Source organism: Vicia villosa, linkage group LG5 (genome assembly GCF_029867415.1).
Source record: "Vicia villosa cultivar HV-30 ecotype Madison, WI linkage group LG5, Vvil1.0, whole genome shotgun sequence".
Lineage (NCBI taxonomy): Eukaryota > Viridiplantae > Streptophyta > Magnoliopsida > Fabales > Fabaceae > Vicia > Vicia villosa.
In genome coordinates, this window is record NC_081184.1 from 92,004,610 (window position 1) to 92,027,670 (window position 23,061).

Consider the following 23,061-nt stretch of genomic DNA (forward strand, 5'->3'; position numbering starts at 1 on the left):
AGTGTCCGATTGGGTATGTTGAAGATTAACAATGATTTTATGGATAGCATCAGAGAAGCCCAGAAGTTGGATGTGAAATTGGTTGATTCGATGATTGGAATCGATCAATATGAGAATGGTGATTTCAAGTTAGATGCGCACGGTGTGTTGAGGTTCCGTGATCGGATTTGTATTCCTGATGATGTGGATTTGTGATCGGTAAAATAGCAAGTGTACTATTTTCACCGATGTAGTAATAATGGGTTTTACCCCAAGTATCGATCACGAGGATTGCGTAGAAAAGATAAATTATTATAAACAGTCAATTAAACAAAATAGCACATGTGGTTTTTATATTGAAATCTTGAAATAATAAAATTCAAATAAATAAGCTGAAAGTAAAATAGCTTTTGTGTGTAAATTTAAAGTAATGCCAAGGTAGGTGTATGATCCGCCTTCTAATGACTTTGTAATAAGATCTCTTCAACAAGTTCATATGATGCAACTATTTGTTCTTAAGGGTGTTTTCCTAAGTCCTTAGTGAAAACCTTTTGGTTTGCAATCCTAATGCCTAAGTCCTTAGAAACAAAGGTTTGTGAACCAAAGATGTAAATAATCAAGAATTTTTCAAATAACCTTACGGTATCCCTAGGCCTAGGTGATAACAATAAGATTTAATTGTTTAAAAACCTTAACAATCGTAGTCCTACAGATTGTTAACCGTGGATCAATCTTGTTTTGCCGACAAAGAAAGCAATAAAAACATTAAACAATTAAATTGCAAAATATGAAAGCTTGATTAAAGAACAACGATATTCAGAGTCATTACAATGCAAATCAGGGACACCCCCTGGCATTGGGGGGTTTAGCCTCTCATAATATTCAAGAAACCAAAATCAGAAAGTTTAGACATTTAAAAAAGATTAGGAGAACTCTGATCTTCAATGGTTTCCACCGTTGAATCTCTTCGTCTTCCACAACCTTGATAACGCTATCTTGCTCTCTTCTGGAATTCTTTCGTACGATCAAAAAGTGTCTTCTCCTTGTCTTTCAATCTTCTTTTAATCCCTCTAGGTTTTCAGATCTCAGCCATAATAACCAAACTGCCCCTGGAACTTTAAAAATTGGAAAAAACCAAAATTCAGAAATTCTGTCCGCACAGCTGACACGGCCGTGTCACTTGACACGGTCTGACCGTATCCGTCTCTGCCTCTTTTGGTTTTGACTTCAAAATCAAAGTTGTAGCCCTTTTTGTTAGCGAAATTTTGCCACCGGAACCGCGTCATTCCAAGTTACGAAGCTCTAGTTATGATCAAAATACTACACGCATGTCACGATTTTCAGCTTCTTTTACACCAACACTTGTGCAATTTCCATCTGATCCAGAATTAACCTACAACCACCAAGTAGAGAGATCAAAAGCATCTAAAAAGACATGATAAAGGGAACAAAAACATAATGCAAGCAATTAACTAATATTAAAGGAATCAACGAAAAACTCTTGAAAACAACCACAAAGTGTTACCAAGTATGACAATCTTATGCCGAATTTATGACGAAATTAAGTAGAAATGGTGACCGATCAATTTGAAAAGAGCTATTCTTGAGGAAGGTCATAAGAATAATCTGAGTATTCATTCCGGAGCTACAAAGATGTAACAAAATTTGAAGAATTTGTTTTGGTGGCCTGGAATGAAGCGTGACATAGCTCAGTTTTTGTATGCATGTTTGACTTGTCAGAAGTCGAAGGTTGAACATCAGAAGCCTGCTGTTTTAATGCAACCGTTAGAAGTTCCTGAATGGAAATGGGATAGTATTTCTATGGATTTTGTGGTGGGTTTGCCGAATACCGTGAGAGGACATTATTCGATTTGGGTGATTGTTGATAGGCTTACGAAGTCGGCTCATTTCATACCTATTAACATCACTTATCCGGTTCTGAAGTTGGCGGAAATTTTTGTCCGTGTGATTGTGAAGTTGCATGGTGTTCCTTTGTGTATCGTTCCGGATAGAGATCCAAGGTTCACTTCAGATTTTTGGAAGAGTTTGCAAGAGGCGTTAGGTTCTAAGTTGAGGTTGAGTTCAGCGTATCATCCTCAAGCCGATGGTCAAACAGAGAGAACGATTCAATCCTTGGAGGATTTGTTGAGATCTTGTGTTCTTGAGCAGGGAGGTACGTGGGATACTTATCTTCCATTGATCGAGTTCACATACAACAATAGTTACCATTCGAGTATTGGAATGACACCTTTTGAGGCATTGTATGGTCGGAGATGTAGGACTCCGTTGTGTTGGCACAAATCTGGCGAGAGTGTAGTACTTAGACCTGAGATTGTACGAGATACTATGGAGAAGGTTAAGTTGATCCGGGAGAAGATGAAGGCTTCTCAGAGTAGGTAGAAGAGTTACCATGATAAGAGGAGGAAAGATTTGGAATTCCAAGCTGGTGATCATGTATTTTTAAGAGTTACGTCAACGACTGGTGTGGGAAGAGCCTTGAAGTCGAAGAAGCTAACTCCTCGTTTTATCGGACCATATCAGATTTCCGAGAGACTTGGTAATGTGGCGTATAGAGTGGCCTTACCGCCTAATCTTTTGAATTTGCATGACGTGTTTCACGTGTCGCAACTTTGGAAGTATATTTCGGATCCTTCGCATGTGATTCATATGGACGATGTGCAAGTGCGGGATAATCTCACGGTGGAGGCTATGCCTATAAGGATTGAGGATCGCGAGACGAAGATGCTTAGAGGCAAAGAAATTGCTTTGGTAAAGGTCGTTTGGTCGGGTGCTACCGGTGAAAGTTTGACATGGGAGTTGGAGAGCAAGATGCGCGAGTCGTATCCTGAGTGGTTGGTTTGAGGTAATTTTCGAGGAAGAAAATATTCCAAGTGGGGGAGAGTTGTAACCCCCGTTTTTAGTTGCGCGTTTTATTTAATTATGTCATGTTATTATATATGCTTTGTTTTACTAATTATGTGTTAATTGAGTGCTTATGCGATATTATTGTTATTTGTGGGGTTTTATAGTAAATAATATAAGTTAATTAATTAGGAGAGTTATTGGGCTTAAGATAGCATTAGTAAGTGTGGGGTGTGATTTAAGGCCCATTAGTAATGAGAAAGATAGTAAGTTAAACAAAACAAGGGTTTTAGGAGTTTTAGACTTAGAAGCTCATTTTGACAAAGTTGTGAAAGAAGAGAAGAAAAGAGTAAAGAGAAAGAGGGGAATCTCAATATTGAAGCTAGAATTGTCTTCAATCCAAACCTAAGTTAAGGGTGGGATTCTTTCATGCTAAAGGAATGTATGATGGTGTTTTGGATGGGATTTAATTGTATGTTGTATCTATGGAAGTTGTGTGTAGAGATGTTAGGGTTTATGAACAAAATGCATGAATCTATGATTTGGAATGTGTTTATTTGATATGTAGTGATGAATAATGATAGGTTTTGTGCTTATGCTTGGTTAATTGATGTTTGGAATGAGTTATGGGTGAATGGAGGGGGATTATGCAGGTCTGATACTGTTACTGAATTTCTGCAAAATCGCGCCTCCACTAAAAGGACCTTGTTTTGCTCTTCATTTCTGTTTCGGGTTGCCTGCGCTCCGCTAAGCGGACCTTGTGTGTATTTCGCTTTTGGACCCCTTCGCTAAGCGGACCCTATTTCACAAATTTTGTTCTAACTTTAGAATGATGTAACTTTTGAACCGTGACTCCTTTTCAAGTGTTGTTTGGACCTATGTGAAGCTCTAATTGTTATTTTTCCATTGAATATGCTTTGAATAACTTTGGAAACTCTTTTGAATCTTTCTCGAATTGGATTGTTATAAGATGTATATGTTGTTGTGAGATGAATCATTGTTGTATGATGGTACAACATAGCGACGTGGTTGTGACGTAATGAATTACTACAAAAGTAATTATGTTTAGACGATGTTTGGAAAATGTTGTTGCATGATGTGAATATGTGATTTGTAGATGTATGTCGTGATAGGTGAACGTAACTATCAATAGCGACGACTCGCAGTTTGTGAACCCCACTTACTATAGTTCTAGCAAGTTTCCGTAGTTTTTGAACCCCACTTACTATAGTTCTAGTAGGTTTCTATAGTTTGTGAACCCCACTTACTATAGTTCTAGTAAATTTCCGTAGTTTGTGAACCCCAAAAGGATCACTTGCTATAGCTCTAGCAAACTCACCTACACCAATAGGATTACTTGTCATAGCTCTGACAAGCTCTCCTGCACCATTTGGATTATTTGCCCTGGTTCGGACAAATTTCACCTACACCATTTGGATCATTTGCCCTGGCTCAGACAAATTTCACCTACACCATTTGGATCATTTGCCCTGGCTCGGACAAATTTCACCTACACCATTTGGATCATTTGCCCTGGTTCGGATAAATTTCACCTACACCATTTGGATCATTTGCCCTGGTTCGGACAAATTTCACCTACACCATTTGGATCGTTTGCCCTGGTTCGGACAAATTTCACCTATACCATTTGGATCATTTGCCGTGGTTCGGACAAATTTCACCTACACCATTTGGATCATTTGCCCTGGTTCGGACAAATTTCACCTACACCATTTGGATCGTTTGCCCTGGTTCGGACAAATGTCTCCTACACCATTTGGATCATTTGCCCTGGCTCGGCCAAATTTCACCTACACCATTTGGATCGTTTGCCCTGGTTCGGACAAATTTCACCTGCACCATTAGGATCACTTGTCATAGTTCTAACAAGTTCACCTGCACCAATAGGAGTCACTTGTCCTGGTTCAGACAAGTTTAACTGCACCAATAGGAATTATTTGCTATAGTTCTAGCAAACTTACCTGCACCAAAGGAATTACCTGCCATGGTTCTGACAGGAATAGTTGCATAAGATGAATCATTTGCTATAGTTCTAGCAAACTTACTTGTCACAACACGAGGGTTGGAAACTCACGACACGTGGGTCGGAAAATACACCTATCACAACACGAGGGTTGGAAACTCACGACACGTGGGTTGGAAAATACACCTGTCACAACACGAGGGTTGGAAACTCACGACATGCGGGTCGGAAAATACACCCATCACAACACGAGGGTTGGAAACTCATGACACGTGGGTCGGAAAATACACCTATCACAACACGAGGGTTGAAAACTCACGACACGTAGGTCGGAAAATACACCAATCACAACACGAGAGTTGGAAACTCACGACTCGAGGGTCGGAAACTAGGCTTTTATAATATGTGAATGCGACAGATGATATGCATATGCTAATGCGTATGTATGTATGCTGATGTAATCCCGAGATTTTATCTCCTTATTGAATTTGTTTAAACCATATTTGCACCTATACCACGACTATGCATTATGCTGGCTTGGTAATGTATATGGATAAAGCTTATGCTTATGTATATGTTGATTGATGTAACGAGTGGAACGAAGTAATGTCTTCTATAAGACTACCTGAAAAGGTTTGGTGTAATGTATCAACCAATGTATGTAATGCATGACCTATGTATATTTGCATGACGCTCCAATGATAGGTTGTTGATAACCAAAGCGTATATAGCTCGCTGGAGTTGTGGTGGAGTTGTGGGTTGTTGGATGCTAGCGCGATTTCCTAATCCCTATTTTTGCATTTTGAAGATTGTAGTTAGGAGAAAAGATTGGTTCAAGGTTGTAAAGTACGAGAACTCCTTTTCCTTTTGCTGTGCGCCTTGCCCCAGTTTGACCCTTTGAATTACTCCACACCTTTGAATTTTCGAAGTTCTCCATGTCTTTCACCTTTTGCAATTCACACCTTGTGTAATTCTCCATACTTTCACTTTTTTCGGAATTCTCCACACCTTTCGAGATTCTCCACGCCTTTAACCTTTTGAGGTTCTCCGTGCCTTTAACCTTTAGAGGTTCCCCACATCTTTAACCTTTCGGGGTTCTCCACACCTTTAACCATTCGGGGTTCCCCACACCTTTAACCTTTGAATTGTTCACCTTATGGATTTGATATCCAATGCCCCAGTGTTTAACGGAAAAGGATGCCTATGATCTCCAAGCCATGAAGGAAGTGCTCTAAGGAATAACCTTGTCATATGCTTCGATGTTAGATTGAAGGGTATGCCCCTGATCTCCAGGATGTGGAGGACTATCCATAGTGTTCTATCCTTTTGAATTTGAATTCTTCCCATGTTTGACATGCCCCTGATTATGATTGCTTCGAGGTGTGCCCCAAGTCGACTGATCCTTTTAGGATGAATGCCCCTAGTTAATAGGATGTTTGATTGCATGCCCCTGTGATCCTTGAAGTTTTGCCCCTATTTAGGAGAAACCTCTAGATGTGGTTCCCCCCATTCCAGAGTCTTTATTAGAATTGATCACCTTTGATTAAACCAATTTCGAAATTTCCTCGATGCTAAGTGTATATTCGTAGATGACGTTGTACCTTTTGAAAAGTAACTCCAATGCAATGCGTGTGCAAGTTTTGTAATCGAAGTCCGTTATGAATTAGGACTGGATGATTAGAAGTGAATGCTTGAAGAAGCATAGTGGTTAGAAATAGATTTTAACAAACTTAGGAGTCGGTGTAACAAAATCCTGCTTAATATGCTTTTGTAGTTAACCTTGCCTCAATTAGGACTTTTGAATGTTGTAACTTGGCCTAGGTTCAGGGTTTAAGAAACAATGGATATAAGGCTCAAAATTTATTTAACCCACCCCTTTCTCCTTGATGTTCTCCAAATCCTAAAAGTTCGCCTAATCCAATGAATGTGCTTTGTTTGCAAGAGAATCGCTTCAGTTTTGATGTCGAGCAGCAGCTTCAGTAAAGATCCAAGCATTGATGAAAATGTTATGAAGATCCAAGCATTGATGATTTAGCAGTCACATGATTATCCTTTGTATTTCGCCTTTGTTTTTATCCCTTATTTTTGCATGAACCAACTCCTTTGAGTTTGATCCATCGGGATGCCCTAATTTTTCCCTAAGTCAATTTTGTTTTCTTTTATGAAATTTTCCATTTTTGACTTAGCGGGCGTTTTCCTCCTTTTTTTGTTTTGAATGCTCCTTTTGGAATATTGATCCTTGGATGTTGAATGTTGTGACTGCTATGTTGATTTTGATTTGTAAGCTTTGACTTTGATACTTCCTCGATCTTGAATGATGTAATGAGGAAGAAGATTGTTGTGAATGTTATCTCCATTACTTCCTCAATCTTGGATGAACGCGAGGAAAGAAGATATGCTTGAACCTTATGCTTGCACCTTTGCTTTAACCTCGCTTGGATTGACTGATTCTCTTGACACCCAAAATACACCATTGGATTAATTGAAATCTACCCTGCCCCTGGTTAAAACCAAGGTTTATTTGGAAAGTATAAACAAGCTCCAACTCCTGGCTCGAGGGGTTGACGAGGGATTAACATCCTTATATCTCCACTGTTTGGGAATTGAAACAATGCCTGTACATCCTCGGCTCGGTTTTACCTTGAAAGCATATGTTTAGCGAGACTTAGTTATTCGTATTTGTCATTCTCCCTTAAGTTTGTTAATACTCCTAAATTTGAAATAGAAAATATGATAGAAGCGTGCGAGTGAATCGATACCAAAACCTATGTAGTCATCCCATTAGAATTGCTACTCCGAAGGTACAACTTTTATCTTGAGTAACACTTAGAGATCATAGGGGTCGAAATTCTGAGCATGACAAGACCTATTGATCCTAGGTTCAATCTCCTTTGTAGATCCATTGACCTTGTTTTACTCCTTAGCTCTTTGGACTTGTAGAAGTAAGGGTAATCTCGGATTTTCCTTGGGCACGTCAAACATGTCGGGAATAAATTGTTAGCGGTGGGTTTTCGTCGTTTCGGAACTTCATGAGTTTCCTTTGACTGAACCTCCTTTGCCTTTTCTCAGGATAGTATCACACTGTTTGCAACCTTCAGCGTTTGTAAATTAATAAAGAAAATCTATGACCCTTTTGCCCCTTGGTGTGGGGTTAACACATGTCGCCTTCCCTTCATTGTAGTTACGCATCTTTGTTCAGGATATCGCCCCAGTTGGACTAATCCTTGCCCCCCAGGTTACCGTAGAGCGTCCTTGTAGATTTGATATGTTCTAAGACGAACCCCTTTATGACTAGATACCCCTTGAGTGCATCTATGAGGGAACTTCTTTGTTGAACTAATCCTTGCTCGATGATAACCTCTATATAATCCTATTGCGAAAAGGTATGGACATGTGGAAGGCATGGTGAAAGGCATCCTCTTCTCCTTAGTAAGACTAAGATCATTCTCCATACTTTATCCTCTTTTCTCCATAGTTTATGATCCTTTTTCTTTATGAGTCTCGGGAAATCGGCTAGCATGTTAGGTGTGGATGCGGAGGAAGATGCGAAGGTAAATGTAGATGCAAATGTATGACTGCATGAAAATGCGAATGCATGGGTATGTGAGAGACTCCTTGTATTATAACTCCGTGTATGCGATGCAGGCGTGTGACGTGTAATCCTAGGGATAGCCTATGTGGATTTAGGGATGACATTTGACCCTAGTGAAATATGCAAGATAGCCGTTATGACACGCCAATGGAAATCCCTTAGATTCGGGAGTATGTAGAAGGTAGCGGCTAGTGACCGTTCAAGACAGTTACCATGTCTCATGGCCATCGAGAGGATGTTCGACGTGTACCAATGAAGTTGTCCCCCGTGGGAAGGTTCTCTAGGCGGAATGCAACCTATCTAAGGATGGTATCAGCTGAAGTGAAATCCCTACAGGCTAGGGATGGAAGATGTATAAATGAAAATCCAAACCCTACACGTTAGAGGGTGTGCGGGAATAAACACGGGGTGACCGTTCAAGACAGTCACTGGATCTCATGGCCATCGAGAGGCCAATCGATGTGCGTTAATGGGGACTTCCTTCATGGGAAGGACACGTGGTTGTAAGAATACAAAGATATAAGAAGAAACTCCCTACAGGCTAGGGAGTGCGTAGGAGCAAGCACGAGGTGACCGTTCGAGACAGTCACTATATCGCATGGCCATCAAGAGGCCAATTGACGTATGCTAACAAAGATGTCCTTCGTATGAAGGATGCGTTTTTAGAAATGGAATCCCTATAGGCTAGGGAATGCGTAGATGTAAGCACGGGGTGACTGTTCGAGACAGTCACTAGATCTCATGGCCATCAAGAGGCCAATCGATGTGCACTAATAAAGACGTCCTTCGTGGGAAGGACGAGGTTTTAGAAATAGAATCCCTACAGGATAGGGAGTGTGTAGGAGCAAGCATAGAGTGACCGTTCGAGATAGTCACTATATCTCATGGCCATCGAGAGGCCAATCAACGTATGCTAACGAAGGTGTCCTTCGTGGGAAGGACGCGTAGTTGTAAAAATAAAATCCCTACAAGCTAGGGAAAACATAGATGTAGGCACAGGGTGACTGTTCATGACAGTTACTAAGTCTCATGGCCATCGAGAGGCCAATCAACGTGCATAAATGGAGGCGTCCTTCGTGGGAAGGACATGGTCTTGGAATTAGAGTCCCTACAGGCTAGGGCACACGTAGGGATACCTGCAAAAATTAACACGCAAGACATTCGCGGTATATAAATTGCATATAATATAAGAACGTAAGCATATAAGCCCTAGGTTCATAGGTTCGACGTAAAGGCTTAGGGTGTCTACCCTTCCCATTGGTATGTTCTAGAAGGTCTCATGGGGTCGTTCGTAGCCGCCAAGACTTTTTGTCTCTTTGGATTTTAGAACAACTCATTTATCCATGAGGTTCGAGTTTTAGGGGTAGGTTCCCAGAGAGATCAACTAAACACCAAGTCATGCCCTCAACAAAGTCAAGCTTTGTATCAAACGTTTCCGGATGTTCAACCCACTCTGAGTGGAATTATAATAAGACTCGTAGGCGATGTAATTCCCCTATGGTCTTAAATACAATTCCCACGCTTAGGTTTAAAAACAAGTAAACATTTAAAATAAACATTTATTTAAATTACTATGAAAATTTACTGTAAATAAAACCGTAAATAAATAAATAAATTAAATTTAAATATTTATAAGAACTTGATCCCCAAATCCTGCCATTTGTAGCTCCAAAAATGCGGTACAACAATAAATATTAACATGAACAAATATTCATTTAAATTTTCGTAAATAATGAAAGTAAATGGCAATTGTAAGTAGATAAATAAATAATAATAAAAAAAATTTAAATAAAAAAGAGGAAAAAAACCCCTAAATCCTAATCCAAAACCCTAGAAGTGGCAAGTTAGCCAAATCCTAAAAAAGTTCGCCAAAAACCTAGATAATTCGCCTGTAACCTAAACCCTACCAAAACCTATAGGAGCATAATAATTTACAGTTTTGTTATCACTATTCCCGAGCAGAGTCGCCAGCTGTATCAACCTGCCCTAAAAATTAAGCTTTTAGAGTCGCCACCTATTCTGAAGGGCGAATAGGAAACCCTACGCAGTTTAGAGATCGGGGTAAGTTATTATAATCAGGTCGAGGGAAGGTGTTAGGCACCCTCACCCCTTTCCTAAGGTTTTATAATTCCAAGTAAAGGTTTTATGGCTAAAATTTAGATTTAATAGCTAAGGAAATGAATATTGTGAAAATTGAGATCTGAAAGTGAATTGAGGTTTTAGGGAAGGGGACTCGCCTTGGTTATCCAAGTGCCTACGTATCTCCTTAGGGAGAATCAGAGTCAACGTGGTTCGGGCACAGGGTTGTAGGCCTTAGAATTGATTATGGAGGTGTTTGAAGGCTTTTTGAATGGCCTATCGTAGTTTTGAAATGCAAATGTTCGCAGGGTATTTTGAATTACCTTAACGTAGTTTGAACATCGCAGTATTGAAGGGATGAAAATCCGTAGTGTCGTGGTTTAGTGTGTTTTGAATGTTTAGGCGTACAACCCTGATTTGATATGTCACGGTTAGATGCGATGATCAATAGATTTTATCAGTATAGCTAACAGATTAATGGGCATTGCTGGTTACTCAGATCGATAGATTCGATCGTCGCGGGCACCAAATTAAATGTATTTTAAATTATATATTTTTATCTCTCGTCTAATGCGACTAATAGCTTTAGTCGGGTCGAGGAGAGAATTATTTAAGGGTTAATGGGATTGGGGCAAACCCTAATATTTTTTATAAGTTTCTAGGGTTTGTATGTCTTTTAACAATTAAAAGAATTAAACAAATTAAATCGAAAAAAATCGAGATAATCGGTAGTTAATCCTAAAACCTAATCATGGCCCTAACCCTAATTTTAATTATCCTAATTCTAAGCAAATAAATTAGTTAAACTAAATATAAATAATTACTTAATTTTAATCTAAACAAATAGATAACCAAAAAATAAAAAATATGATAAAACCTGGTTTTGATTGCATGTGTCATCCCCTTTACAGTGTATGGTGGACCTGCCTGCTCCTGGGCGTTGTCATACCCCAAATTTGTCCTACCCCTTTACTTTCATCTGGCTTAGGCTTTGCATCTCATATGCATACCTCCATTAGGGCATTAACATGACTTTGCATTCACTAATTAAATAAAACATAAAAAAGGCATGGAATCAAGGATCATGGGAAAAAACTGAGGACTTACATAGGTGTGGCACAAACTTTTCTATGTCCTCAAAAGGATGCTCTATGCTTGATCAGAAGGTGATGATTGGCTCAAGTCTCTTGAAAAGGGCATTTGATCAGATAGTTCTTATCTACATGAATTTTTGGGCCTAGGTTTATTTCCTTAAGCATTAGGTGATATCTCGGATTTCTATGATGGGTCTCCATGCTTGGAATACTTGATTACCCCGGTTGGTTGATGTACATTAGATCAAGTAATTTTGGGTATGACATATAGAGTGGTTATGTTCCATGGTGAATTTCTTTTATGTTATGGGCAAGTTTAGGGCTTGGATTCATCTATGCGAGTTCCTCAACTACAAGCATCGCTTCATGGTATCTTCCATTGATAGTTTGGTTTGATTCATTCAGATTGGTTTGATTCATTCAGAGGATTGAACGTAAATTAAAGGAAGTGAAGGTTACATCAAGATTGGAGAAAGGAAGAAACATCATTGGGAATTCAAGATCGATATGAATTACAAGCTTCATTTAATATCAAACTCCAACTCAAAGCTATTATCATCACAACCTCATCACACAAGATCATGTTACATCTATTCATTCAATTCCATTCATAAAAAGACATCCTGTTACAAGCCATATCACATTATAAATTCAAACATCCATACAAATCAAGTCCAATTACAATCACGGAGGTCAAAGTTATATTACAAAATAAGATTACAAAAATCCAATTACAAAGGAAATTACACAAAAACGAATATGTGACCTATAGTTGCCTTTTGGTCAACCGTTGACTTTTGGGCCAAACAGTTGACCAAAGTCAAACTGAACCTTTGACCGTCCCATCTTTGTGTCACCCCCCAAGTTTCTTCAAGACTTCATCTTCATGTTTCCAATCATGTCCAACCAATATCAAAAGGATATCCATTATTTCCATTGGTACCATGTTAAATCTGCCACGTAAACTGCAACTTGTAAACCTGCATAATACCAATACATAAATCAGTCCCTGTACATACAATTCAAAGAAAAAAGCCTAACATTTTCTTCTAACTGTTTTTCTAACAGTTCATACATCATTAACCACATTCAGATAAACCTCCATACACATCAAGAACTTGTACCATGTACATCACCAAGATACACTTACATCCTTTATACAAAAGCCGTTCAAATCTCGAGTTAACGACATAAACTGCACAGTTTAAATAGCTCCCTGCACAAATAAATACAACAATGCTTTTCAGAAGGGAAACAAGAGAAAGAAGCAGAAAAATATCACTCTCCTGCCATGAACATGTTCATGACCAGTTCAAGACAATTTCCATAAAAGATAAGTTATATGCATCAGGACTGTTACAAGGAAGAGAAGTGCATCATACCAATTCTCATTCATCACCATGTTAGAACTCAAAACCATAAAAAATCATGTTTCCTAATACACTTCAAGTCACCCAGAACCAAACAGCAGCCCTGACCTTCTAAACTAGTTAGTCAATTCTGTTTTGCTTCAGCTAACCAATTTTTTCTTCACAAATAAGCTCACTTCAAAATTGCATAGCTAATCTAGCATTAGTTCAAAAGAACCTACAGTATATACATCATCCTTAACATTACAAAATCCAACATACACCAGTTACATTCAGTCAACAAGAAAAGTAAACATCATTTCATCACCCATAACAAGTTCAGAACTATGCCTAAACATTCTACACATTCAACCAAAACAAAGCTGCAAATTAAACTCACCATCCAATTCAGGACGCGGCGCAATTTCGAATGATTGTCCAAAGTCTACACTGAGTTCCACTACCATATAGCTGGCCCTGCAACACACGCAAAACGTATTCAGCACCATTCAATCACAGTACAAACCATCCAGACAATCAAGACACTGTCATCTTACCAAGGCCAAAATCCGTCCCTGCTTCTCCTTAAAATCAAATGCATCCAACCTGCAAAAAAAAACAAAGTTCACAACCCAGCCATTCATTCATCACATGTTTACAATTCATACAAGTCAAACTCTAAAAAGCCAAACCCCATTCAAACACTTGAAAACCTGCAAGGAACGCACATTCAGATCAGCCTAAGGAACAATCCGAATGTTCACTCTATCATCAATAACCGAACTCAAAGAGAAAATAACCTGCAATTCATCCAACTTCTAACCTCACTTCATTCAACTATAAAGACAGTTAGCCAAACATTATCCACTGCTAGCCCTTAACTTCACTTAACCCCACTGTCAGTTAATACTAATCCCTCCAAATTCTCTTTCAAACTTCACTCACATAATAACCTCTAACTGTCCTAACAGACACAACTAACCTCCTAACAACCTAACTGACTAATCTCTAACAGTTTGTAACAGATTCCAACAACCAAAACTAACTTCACTATAACAGAATCCCAAAACCACTAACAAACTTCAACTAACTTCACTCACTGAGTTGGGCTGAGTCAACAAACTGAGTCGAACCTAACAGAATCCGAACCTAAGTAACTACCTCCCGACCCTCACTCCAAACCTAGTTCACCCGAGCCTGCACTCTATATAATCTCCATTCCCTCCATAATTCAAACTTCAACCATTTTTACACACGCCATTATCTTCTTCACACCTCACTCTTCATCATCTTTTCTCTCCACCATAACACGCTCATTCACCCTCTTCTCCACCTTCATTCCCACTCTCCCTCAATCTTCAATCACTCCCTGTAACTCTTCTCGCACCTCAATTCTCTCCTTCCCTCTACTATACGCTCACGTTCAGAGGCCACCGGAGCTTCTCATCGGAGCTCCGATCGGTCGAGCTTAGCCTCACGTAACTCTCAACACTCCATTCTCAATCTCACGCATCATCAGAAACAACAACGACACGCAACAACTCAAGAAATTCAAAAAAGAAGAAGTTTCGAGGAGAAGAAGCAAGACGAAGAAGAATTCAATGTGCAAGAAACAAATACCTGGATTGATGACGTGACCGCGTTTATTTCGCCAAGCCTCCATTTCGGTCGTTTGCGATCTTCACCACAGGTAAGTGCTAAGAATTCATCACTTCTTCGTCTCTCGCGTACTTCTTGTTACTGTCATATGTAGTAGACGTCACTGAGTTTTTCCCCTAAGGTCTCGTGGCCTATAGCTTCGTCTTCACCATTTAATTCAGCTTCGGAAGTTTTAGGGTTTCACTATTAGGCTAGATGTGAGGAAATAGAGATGAGATTCGAAGAAGCGAAGCTGAGGTTTGAGATGAGAGATTAGAGGCGGATGGGAGAGGTTATCGGATTTGTTTGTTACGGCGGCGCTGTGAATTTTGGATCGGAGAAGAGGGTGAAGGATTGGCGCGGCGCCGGTGAGAGAGAAAGAAAAACGAGAAGGAGAAGGAGGCCTCGGTTTGATCGGTACTATTTGGCGGCGGCCGCTCAGAGAAGGATTTTTCTCCGGCGCCGTTCGCGAGAGAGAGTTCTGAGAACGAGTCTGAGAGAAGATGAAGGGTCGCAATTCATCTAACCCTAAATCCCTTTTCTTTTATTTTCTTTTTTAATTTGTTTTAATAATCTGATAATTGAAAAATGAAGAAAATCTGAATAACACAAATTCAACCATGGGCCTCACGCTGTTTTCAAATGCTGAGCACACCCCCATAGGCCCTCCTTTCACGTTTTTGGTACATAACAACAAAAGAATCTCTGGGCCTAATTCACCCCATCTAAGCCCATCACACCATCCTCATTTTTTGGCTGAACAGAAGTTTGTAACAAAAAACGCCACTGAACATCCTGGGCCTGCCTCAATGGGCCCTGCGCCCAGTTTCTATTCACACTCCCATCTTCAATTCTCACCCCTGTTTACATTTTTATTTAGATTTTAATTAGTTTTTTGTTGGTAATAAAAATGCTGATTTCTCTCTTATCATTTTAGACTTTTAATACAATTTTCAACATAAAAATAATCACTAAAAATATTAGTTTTAGGCTAATTGTTTTAATCTTTTTGCTTGACTTGTAATCCAATTCTTCTCATAAAAATCAATAAAAAATAGTAGTATTTTTTAATTCACTTTGGTGCTGTATTTTTGTTCTATTTTCATACTCTTATGCTATTTCCAATATTCTACTTAGCGATCTTTATTTTCATGTTTCTTTTATTCTTAACCTTAGGTAGAAACCATGATAATATTAGGTAGAAATTCCCATTCATATTAGGCTAGTTTACTTAGGCTAGTTTCTTTTTCTTTTACAACCATAAAACATTAATAAATACTTGAATAAATTCCCCATAAAAAATACAAAGAAAATACTTAAAACACTAATAAAAAGTGAAAACCTTAAAAAGGGAATGGAAGCTTGAACGTCCCTTGCTTTAGGGAACGTTCGAGTGCTTGGACCTCCCTTGCTTTAGGGTTCCGTTCGGGCGTAAGTTCCCAAATTCTAAAAAAAACACAAACCATAGAGTAACTCGAGTTTCCCTTGCTTTAGGGATTTCCTCGAAACACTCAAACTCTCTCTCTTTCTCTCCTTTCTTAAGGGCATTGTTATCTCCGCTCCATTGCATCCTAGGCTGTCCCCTTATGCAAGAGCGCGAGCGTTAACTCCGCCCAACTAAAAAACACAAAAACAAACAGAAAATCGTGAGCCGAACTACGACGCTCTGATTCCTGAAAAGGATACGTAGGCATCAAGTCGCGGGGCTTGAACGAGCACATTTGTAAATATTTCCTTCTTTTCCCCGTATTTTCTTTTGCATTCATTCGCATTTAGACATAGACATAGATACACACCCTTTAGATAGAAACAAACATAGGTGGATACCATCGAGTACGATGGGCGCGAGGGGTGCTAATACCTTCCCCTCGCGTAACCGACTCCCGTACCTTGATTCTCTGGTCGCAAGACCTTGTTCCTTCCTTTCCTAGGTTTTCTGATATTCCTTTCCCTTATGGGATAAATATATTGGTGGCGACTCTGTTCATTTTTCGCGAGCGTGCGACAGCTGGCGACTCTGCTGGGGAATACCTAAGCAAGTCGATCCTAGCCTTTGTTTGTTTTATTTTATTGGGTGTTTATTTGTTTTTATGTCTATATCTTGTATATATGTTTGCATGTTTATTTTCTGCTTGCATATCATGTTTATTTCTGCTTGCACATCATGCATATGGATTATATTTTGTGTTCCTTGGGGTCTTCTGTTCTGTTTTGCAGGTGGGGGGTTTGTATGAGGTAAAAGGCCCACTACCCAGGCCAAGTGACACATAGGATTAGCGTGGATGCTCATGTTGACTCCCGTGGCCCTTGCTACGATCGAGTTCAACATGGGGTACCACAACTGGGCGAGGTTCTTTCATGGAACATTGTGTCTGGCACCCTTGCTGCCTCAAACACTTTGTACCCCATGGGAACTGTAGACCCTAGTGACCATTAGGGACCACCTGTCCGTGTCTAGAATTCATACCCGTGAGATTGGGGTGGGACAGGAAACCTTGGCTCCTACATACCATTGCTTCTTCAAAGTTGAGGTCGGACCTTTATTTGGTTTGTTCTCATGGTGCTTGATATTCTGGTATTTCAAAAAGGCGTCGAACCTTTGATCCTGTGACATCTGGCCTGTACAGAGGTTTTACATCAGTTATTCAGAGGATTGTGCAGTGGCTACTAAGATTATATGGACCTTGATCCCATGCCTTTGCATTGCATAACATCATTCCTTCATCCACTTCATTTGTGGGGGATCCTAAAGTCTATTTCCAAAAAAAAAAGAAAAAGAAAAAGGAAATAGAAAATCAGAAAAAAGAAAAGAAAAGATATTCTATACAAAAAAAAGGGGCTTTGATTCCAAAAGAGAACAAAAAAAAAAAAAGGTGTGAAAGGACTTTAGGATCCCTTGGAAATGAAACATGCATTCATACTATCATGCATTTCATTGTTCTCTCAGAGACTTATGGGACCCTTTCTATTCAGGTTTCAAGATCAACAACAAATTTGACTTCTCACCGCCACGACTCCAAAATCAACTATGGAACAACTCCGTGAGGAAATGGATGAGATGAGGGAACAAATGGGACATCTTATGTTGGAGATGCAAGACTTGGTCCATAATCAGGATGCACTAAAGGAGGAAAATAGTCAGTTGAAGACTCAATTGAGCTTGGTCATGGAAGTTCTGAAGACGGTATTAAGGAAGGAAGGTGATGTTGTTCCTGTTGCTGCAACAGAAGTTGTTGATTCCTTCTCCCCAATAGGATCTCTTTTCACTCATGGGATGCCTCAGGGAGCTCTCCCTCAATTTCAAGTGCCATTGCCTCCACGTCAAAATGTTCATGCCCCTAGAATGAATCAAGGAGACCAAATGTGTGGGAAAAAGCCTAAGATACCTCAGAGGCTTATCAATCCGGTCCCGATGCCTTATGCTCAGTTACTTCCTCGCCTGCTAGAACTTCAGTTGATTGAGCTACGAGAGTCGGCTACGCCTGAAAAGCTTCCTCCCAATTTTGATGCCAATGCTCGATGCGAGTTCCATTCCGGGGCACCTGGCCATGATGTTGAGAATTGTAGGGCGATGAAACACAAAGTCCAAGATCTCATTGACTCCAAAGTAATATCATTCACTCCAAATGGCCTGCGCATAAAACGAAGAGTTCATGCATAAGTGAATGCCCGTATTCCAGAAAGTATCACAAAAAAAAAAAGAAAAGAAAAGAATAAGCCCAAATGGAGTCAAGGCTCCTCAACATTGGCAATCATCATTCCATTTCCGTATTTTGTTGAAGGCTACTTCCTTGTCTGAGTTGGTTGGTATGATAATAATAAAAGCACCACAAATTCTCGAGCAACTTCGTCATAATATTTTCCAAAAAAAAAAAGAAATCAAGAATGTTTTGTAGAAGCATCTCTCATTCTCAAGGTTTTTGTGCTCAGTTGTATCCGTGGAGGTTGGTGTTTCAGTTGGTGTTTGAGCTCTCCTTGCAACAAGTAGCTTCTCTAAGTTTGGTGACCACACAAGGTTCCTCCGTGTTTAATGGCGAATACTTCTTCAATGAATATGCTTGGGGCTCCCGCACGAGGGATAAGCAAGACGTACTCTTATCTTGAGCATTGCGCCATTTGCATTGCTCGAATCCCTAAAAGCATTACAAATTCCTATGTGAATCCGTCAGAATCTTCTTCTGTGTGATAATCAAGAGTGTTCTTCACAATGATTCTCATTCTCAAGGTTCTACTTCATATATCAGTTGCCTTTTCTCAGGATCTCCTTCTTAGTGGCTTTGCTAGTTAACAGAGACAAGAAGTCCTTGTTTGTCAGAATTTCAGTTGGTTAAGATTTGTGTTTTGGGTCTTCTTCACCACAAATAGAGCTCCTCAATCTGATGACGATACAAGGCCATTCCATTTTATGAAGGCGAATACTTCTTCAACATCTATGCTTGGGGCTCCCGCACGAGGGATAAGCAAGACATACTCTTATCTTGAGCATTGCATCCCTCGCATTGCTCGAATCCCTAAAGCAAGGCAAAAGTTTACAACTCATGGGTGACTTTGTTGGAGTTCTCTTTTGAAGTAATCTGAAGTGTTTGGAAGGAACTGCAGAAAGTATTCAAGCTCAACAAGTCCAGACGGAGTCAAGTCTCCTCAACAACGACACCCATTTAGTTTCTTACTGCATTCTCATTGTAATTTTTCATTTGTGTGTTTAAGCATCAATAGCATGTAAAAACTTGTTAATTTCTGAATGAAAATCATAATACATTGTCTATGTTTGTCTTGAAGTAATCCATTCGTTATCACTCATAAAATGTTTTGGCATTACGATACCAACTTTACTAATTGCTTGCTTAGGCAAAAGCTGAGGGAGAATGATGAAAAATAAAAATACGAAATCTCTAATCATGTGTTTTTGAATAAAACCCTACTGAGGATGTACAGGCATTGTTTCTAATCCCCAAACACCGGAGATATAAGGGAGATAGACCTTCGTTAACCCCTTTGAGCCTTGGAGAAGGAGTTTCTTTTCTAATCATAAAAACCCTTATTTTAACCTTGGGGCAGGGTAGTGTTCATTTAACTTGATCGAGTGTTCAGAACTCACCAAAAGGGTATGCATCTAAGGATACAACAATGGTTATCCTCCAAAAGGTTGAGGAATGTCAAAACCGCAATGATTACCCTTACCCCATCAAGAGATCAAGAGATGACGATACCACAATGGTAATCCTTCATCAAATCAAAGGAGTGAGGCAGTCGCAATCACCTCCAACGAATCAAAGACTATGCGAGGTCACACGACTTGTTCAAAAAAAAAGAGAGCAAAAAAAAAAATGGCGAAAAAATAATGAAAATAAAAGATGAAAAGAAAAATGACAAAAAAGATGATGAAATTGCCAAGCAAGAACAAAGTCGTGTGACAACGAATCAGAAGAATAGAAAGTGAGTGACTGCCATGTCCGAAAAACCTCATTGATTCCTCAACCATCCCAAATTCCCTGTGAGGAATGAACACTCATGTCGAGTTAATTGAACCTAGGAATGGAGAACATCACGAAGGGGGTGGGTACCAAATAATTTTGAGCCTAAAATCCTTTGTTTTCTGAAAACCGTGAACCTGGCCAAGTTACAACCCTCAAAAGTCCTAATTGAAGTAGGGTTATTTTGAAAGCACACTCCTATGAGATAGCGTTTAACTGACTCCCAATGAAGCGAGACTCATTTCTATGTTGGTATCGTATGCTTGCTTTATCTTCTATATGCAAAAATCGAGGTTGTGTTAACTAGTGATTCAGTCACAAGAGGTCGCAACCTCATTTCATAAAAAAGTTTTAAACTTCAAAACTAACATAGGCTTTGCATTAGAATTATCATTCTTAGAATTAACATTCTTTTGCATACAAATATGTGCTTAACATCAAGGAAATTACCATGATGAGAATCAGTAAGTAACTTGATCATGTCAAAGTACAAGAGACTTGAGAACTCCGAGGAGTAAAAGCTAATCATCTCAAATGTTGACCATCAAGGGGCAGGTTCTCTAAAAGAACTCCGTTGGGCATGAACAGTTAATGCTTTCCTTGATTACCTTGAGGGGAAGAGTTTGAAGACTCCGTCGAGCGTGGTAAAGTTGTTTCCATATTTGTATGACTTCAAAACAAAGAAAGATTGAGGATTCTAGTAAGATGTACCTAATCAGGGGCAATTAAGTCGAGGTTTGACCTCTCAAATTCAGCATATCTGGGGCAATCATGTCGATAAATCTCTTCAAGCTTTGATCAATCTGGGGCAGTCATGTCGAGGAATCTCTCTTGAATTCAACCAATTTGGGGCAGTTACGTCGAGATTCGACAAATCTCTCCAAGGATTCGTTAGTGCAAATCCCTCCGTGGGTCATGAAGCTTGGGGCAAAATCTTGCCCCCCCAATCATAGGAGTTTATTTCTCCTGGAAACTTGGTCTCTCCCCAAGCACGGAGTTTATTCCTCTCGAGAGTTTGTTCCATTCCTCAAGTATAGGAGTTTATTTCTCCTAGGAGTTGTCCTACTTCCCTAATCAAGGCTCCTTATCTGGATTTCTCATCCCCAACATGGTGAATCAAGGGAATCTCCTTAAGCTGAAAATCCTCCAAGCAGTGGCACATGGTGAGAAGTCAAAAAATCATTCTTCAAGTCAAAGAAAGTGCATCTTGCAAGTCGAAGTCCAATTGGCACCTCCACATGGTCCTTAACACTAAGGGGATTCTCCCTGGTGTTTACCTCACTAATGCCTTTATTTGGCATTTTGCATATAGTGTTCACTGCATATAACATTGCATCCTCAAAAGCGTAGCATATCCGTCAAAGCGGATCATTACGCCATAAAAACTCAAACATGCTTACAAAGCATAAGCCAGATAATACAAATCGTCCCTCAATCAGGACGATGATACATCCCCCACATAAAAGGTTGTCCTTACAAACTTCGATTGGTATCTGCTGCCACATCACAAACATTCCCAAACCACGGTGCCGATACGAGGTTTCCCCAGTTTCTGATGAACGTCTGACACAATGTATTCTTTTGCCCCCTGATGTCGAGTCGATGTTGAGTCATAGATCGCTACGAGATCTTATTCCTTCCAAAGTGTAGAGGATCGCACGAGATCTTCTTTCGATGTTGAGTCTTAGATCGTACGAGGTCTATTCTGTCCTGAAGATCATGCTTAGGTCTTCTCCTGATGTTGAGTCGATGTTGAGTCATAGATCGTAAGAGATCTTATTCTTTCAGTCCTGAAGATCATGCTTAGGTCTTCTCCTGGTGTCGAGTCGATGTTGAGTCATAGATCGTAAGAGATCTTATTCTTTCAGTCCTGAAGACCATGCTTATGTCTTCTCCCGGTGTCGAGTCGATGTTGAGTCATAGATCGTAAGAGATCTTATTCTTTCAGTCCTGAAGACCATGCTTATGTCTTCTCCTGGTGTCGAGTCGATGTTGAGTCATAGATCGTAAGAGATCTCATTCTTTCAGTCCTGAAGATCATAGGTCTTCTCCTGATGTTGAGTCGATGTTGAGTCATAGATCGTAAAAGATTTTATTCTTTCAGTCCTGAAGATCATGCTTAGGTCTTCTCCTGGTGTCGAGTCGATGTTGAGTCATAGATCGTAAGAGATCTCATTCTTTCAGTCCTGAAGTTAATGCTTATGTCTTCTCCTGATGTCGAGTCGATGTTGAGTCATAGATCGTACGAGATCTTTTTTTCCTTTCGATCATTGTTTCATACAACCATTCTCTTTGAAAACCCCGTGTCGGCACCGCTACCACGTTATAAGCTATCTCCATTCAAACCCATTACCCACTGTAAACTCTTCCACCAGGAAAAACAAAATTCTCTTTCCCCAGCAGATATCAAAATAAAAAATAAGGATAACATTTACACCATCTTCTCTTTGGGACAAATTTCTGGTACTTTGATATTTAATCTTCTTCTACCTCGAATGTTCGAAAGGCTAGCGCCAATCTCACCTTCAGGTTTAAGACGATTAAATAGGGGCAGCTGTCATACCCCAAATTTGTCCTACCCCTTTACTTTCATCTGGCTTAGGCTTTGCATCTCATATGCATACCTCCATTAGGGCATTAACATGACTTTGCATTCACTAATTAAATAAAACATAAAAAAGGCATGGAATCAAGGATCATGGGAAAAAACTGAGGACTTACATAGGTGTGGCACAAACTTTTCTATGTCCTCAAAAGGATGCTCTATGCTTGATCAGAAGGTGATGATTGGCTCAAGTCTCTTGAAAAGGGCATTTGATCAGATAGTTCTTATCTACATGAATTTTTGGGCCTAGGTTTATTTCCTTAAGCATTAGGTGATATCTCGGATTTCTATGATGGGTCTCCATGCTTGGAATACTTGATTACCCCGGTTGGTTGATGTACATTAGATCAAGTAATTTTGGGTATGACATATAGAGTGGTTATGTTCCATGGTGAATTTCTTTTA